Below are 4,193 nucleotides of genomic sequence, written 5' to 3' on the forward strand. Positions count from 1 at the left end.
TTGGTTCAACATATGGAAATCAATAAACAATTTTAAGTAAATAGATGTAAAGACAAGAATCAAAAAAAATTATCTCAACAAATGCAGAAAAAAACATTTGACTAAATTCATTGTCAAAAAACTAGAAAACTATATATAATAGAAAAATATCTTAACACTACAAAAGATGTTTATGGTAAACACAAGGGAAATATTCTTCTTCTTCTTCTCCTTCTTTTTTTTTTTTTTTTTTTTTTTGTTTGGAGTAAGGAGATTTTACTAAAAACAGAAAACCAAAACCGGACAAAGATTAAAAACAGGAATGTGGACTCCTAGCAAAACAAAAACAAAAACAAAGAACAAAAAGGGCAGGGGAGTGTCCGAAGGACAAAAGGGGGTAGCGAGAGTGAAGAAAGGGGTGATATTTTTTTTTCGTCTTCCCATTTCTTTTAAAAAAGCCAACACAAAGAAATACAAACACACACAACCCTTTGTTCCCGAGTAGAAACATAAATACGGAAGAATCGAAAACTCTGTTCTTCTTTCTTCCAAAGGCAAAAAAAAAAAAAAAAGTGTAAAAGAAAAGGCAGGCTGAAGGCTGCACCGCACAGAGCCCCTTCTGCAGCAGTGTGTAGAAGGGGCGGCTAGGCCCTGGGTTTGTGTGACACCTGGCGGCAGCGCGGGGAACAGAGGCAGTACTAGGGGGTGTCATGCACTCGCCCCCAACCCCCCAGGAGCAGGGGGTCCACCTTGTCAAGTCCAAGGCGCCCTCTCCAAGTTCTGGGCACCCTCTAGGAGGGGGTCGCCAGGGCAGCACCCTACCAACTCCTGGGAGCTCAATCCCCGTGCCCTGCAAGCCCGCTCCTCAAGAGGAGGCAGGCCGAGAATGCGCCCTGTGCTTGGGCTCAGTACCAGGGCACCTAGTGCTGGAGTAGCAGCTGGCGGCTGCTGTTGACATGACTGAGGACTTTCTCCTTGAGCTGCACCACCTGCTTGGGCAACAGCCTCCTGGTGGACGCCAGTTCGGTGTTCTGACTCTTGAGCTCTTCACTTTCTCCTCCAGGTGAGAGATGCTCCAGCTTGCCCTTGGGGAACTTGAGCAGCTTCTTGGGCTCAGCCTTGATGAGCTCCTGCATGTCCACGTCAATTGGCGACAGCAGGCTCTCTCCCAAGCTTGACAAGTTGGGCACCATCTGTGGCTGTCCTTGAGCACAGCTAGGCACAGCAGCCCCATTAAATCACTGGGAGGCAGCGGCTGTGGGAAGGGAACGGGCTAGGAGGAGATGGCGACAGTTGCAGCATCCCCAGCACCCCAGGCGCCATCCTTGTAGTGGCTCAGGTTTAGGAAGACTGGTGCCAGCTGGGAGGGTGGCTCCCGATGCCGTGCCAGAGGGTCCTCCTGCAAAGCCACAGCAGAAACCAGGCTGCACCCAGCCAAGCTGGTGCTGCTTGTTCAAATCCTCCAGGGCCTTGACAAAGTCCTCGGTGAACTCCTGCTCCTCCCTGGCCACCATCTTGGGTAGAAGAACTGCGTGCTCTTCAGAGTGGTTGTGACCAGCCCGTTGGTCTGGATGTTTGGTCAGCGTGGTTGAACCAGCCCCAGGTTGGGCTGGAGAGCAGGCTGTCGGGCCACTGCTGGGGGTGCTTTCTGCGCAGGGGGGCCAGAGGGGGCGCCACGACCACTTGTTTGCTCAGGCTCAGCGTCAGCTGTTCTCCACTCTGCCTATGATTCACCACTCTGCCTGCAACGACGCTGTTTGGGGCGCCCCAGGGACAAGCGGGCCAGGAACGCAAAGTTGCTGCTGATGCCACTGACGCCATTGCCCAGGCTGCTCAGTGTTTCATTATCATAGAAGGGTGTTTCCAGCCTCCGCATCACCATTGCGCCTGGTGCGGGAGGACTGTCCATGGCCTCCCTGGGGGCTCCCTCCCCTCCTCTCCCTATTCAGCCCTGTGCCCACCCAGGCAGTGGCCACTGCACCTGGGCCTTCTGTGGTGGCTCCTCGGAAACATTGTTCATAAGAGAGAAAAAATTAAAGCATTCCCTCTAAAATTCAAAAAAAGGCAAAGGATGCCTTTTTTTTTTTGCCAGTTCAATTCAACATCATCCTTAAAGCTCTATCCAAAACCTATGTTTCTATTCATTTATCTTTAATAAATAAATAAATAGATAAATGAATAGAAACATAGAAAATCAACCTATCACTATTTACAAATGACATGATTCTATATTTAGAAATTCCAAAAAATTTCACTTGAAAACTTTCTTGACTAATAAATTCAGCAAAATAGCAGAATATAAAATAAACACCCATAAACCAAATGAATTTCTATACTCAAGCAATGAATTCAGTGTAATAAAAATTAGGAAAACCACCCCATTAGCAATGGTCTCAAAAAAGAAAAAGAAAGAATAAAATAAAATACTTGGGAATCAATCTAAAAAAGAGGTAAAAATACCTCTACAATGAAAACAAAAGAACACTAAAGATAGGAATTGAAGATCTCTCATGCTCTTGGTAGGAAGAATGATTATAGTCAAAACGGCAATACTAACAAAATACTTATACAGATTCAGTGCAATTCCTTTTTTTTAATATTTATTTTTTTTAGTTATCGGCGGACACAACATCTTTGTTTGTACGTGGTGCTGAGAATCGAACCCGGGCCGCACGCATGACAGGCGAGCGAGCTACCACTTGAGTCACATCCCCAGTCCCAGTGCAATTCCTTTTAAAAGTGCAATGACATTCTTCATAAAACTAGAAAAAGCAATCGTGAAATTCATTTTAAAAAATAGAAGAGCCACAATAGTCATTCTCAACAAGCAATTCTCAACAAAATGATTGAATCAATAGACATCACAATACTAGACCTTAAACTATACTACAGAGAAATAATTTAAAAAAGAAAGAAAGAAAGAAAAAGGAAACCCCATATCAAAAGACATATAGACCAATCCATACTAGACAAAGGTGACCAAAACATAAATTGGAGAAAAGATAGCCTCTTCAACAATTGGTGCTGGGAAAATTGGAAATCTGTATGTAGAAAGATGAAATATCCTGCTATACAACACAAGCAGATGAAGTTGCTATTTTTTCAATCTAAAATAGAAAAAAAATTAAAGAAGAGCATAAGTTTGTGAGCAAAATATACAAAGAAAACACAAAAGAAACACTTTACAACATTGCTTTAGGAAATGGTCCTTTGGTTATGACAGTAAAAGGACAGGGAAGAGAACCATAAGCAGACAATTAATTCCATTAAACCAAAGCTTCTGCACAGCACAGTAAAGCATGAACAGGGAAAAGATTCAACTGTTGGAATAAGAGAAATTACTTACACATCACCTGAGAAGAGTATAAAATCTGAAACACAAAATAATCTCTATGAATATCCATTAAGTGAGCTGGGTACAGTGGGACATACCTTGAATACCAGTGGTTTGAGAAGCTGAGGTGGGAGGAACACAAGTTAAAAACCAGCCTCATCAAGTTAGCCAGGCCCTAAGCAACTGAATGAGACCATGTGTCTAAATTTATATATATATATTCATTTTACTACTATATATATATATTCAATTTACATATATATATATATATATATATATATATATATAGAGAGAGAGAGAGAGAGAGAGAGAGAGAGAGAGAGAAGCATGTTGTTTGCAAAGAAATGTGGTTAGTGTGAAATGGGGTGCTGCTCTTCAATGGATATAAAATTTTATTTGCATAAAATAAATAACTTCTAGATATTTGCAGCAAAATTCTGTACTTACACTTTACAATAGTATAATGTTCACTTATATGTTTTCAGAGTACATGTATCCTACTTAGTGTTCTTACTATTGTGCAAGGGAGGAAGGGAGGATACAAGGGACTGAGGGAGGAAAGAATAATGGAGAGAGAGGAGGAGGCAGAAGGCAGGAAAAGGAGGTCTAGCCCCATGATGCTCTTCCTACACAGTCAGGATTACTTCTCAAGGTGGACCTGTCCTTGATTGAATATTCTGCAGTTGCTATCATAATTTTTATTGATTTAACCTTACTACTTATTTTTCATAAGTAAATTCCAAGAAGGCAGTGGACCACAGGTATAAACACAGCATATAAATGTAACCTGCAGGTATACTGCATTTGACCACCTCATGAACACTGAGTTTTCATTCCCATTATCACAAATTCCAGTGGGCAAGAAAATATAGTAGCTAAG

General features: G+C 42.3%; 1 pseudogene; it reads right to left on the minus strand.

Moving 5' to 3' along the window:
* Positions 1-884: 884 nt before the first annotated feature.
* LOC143387870 (transcription factor JunD-like) lies at positions 885-1,861 on the minus strand (annotated as a pseudogene).
* Between the last annotated feature and the right edge of the window lie 2,332 nt (positions 1,862-4,193).

The sequence above is a fragment of the Callospermophilus lateralis genome, unplaced genomic scaffold, assembly GCF_048772815.1.
Source record: "Callospermophilus lateralis isolate mCalLat2 unplaced genomic scaffold, mCalLat2.hap1 Scaffold_730, whole genome shotgun sequence".
NCBI lineage: Eukaryota > Metazoa > Chordata > Mammalia > Rodentia > Sciuridae > Callospermophilus > Callospermophilus lateralis.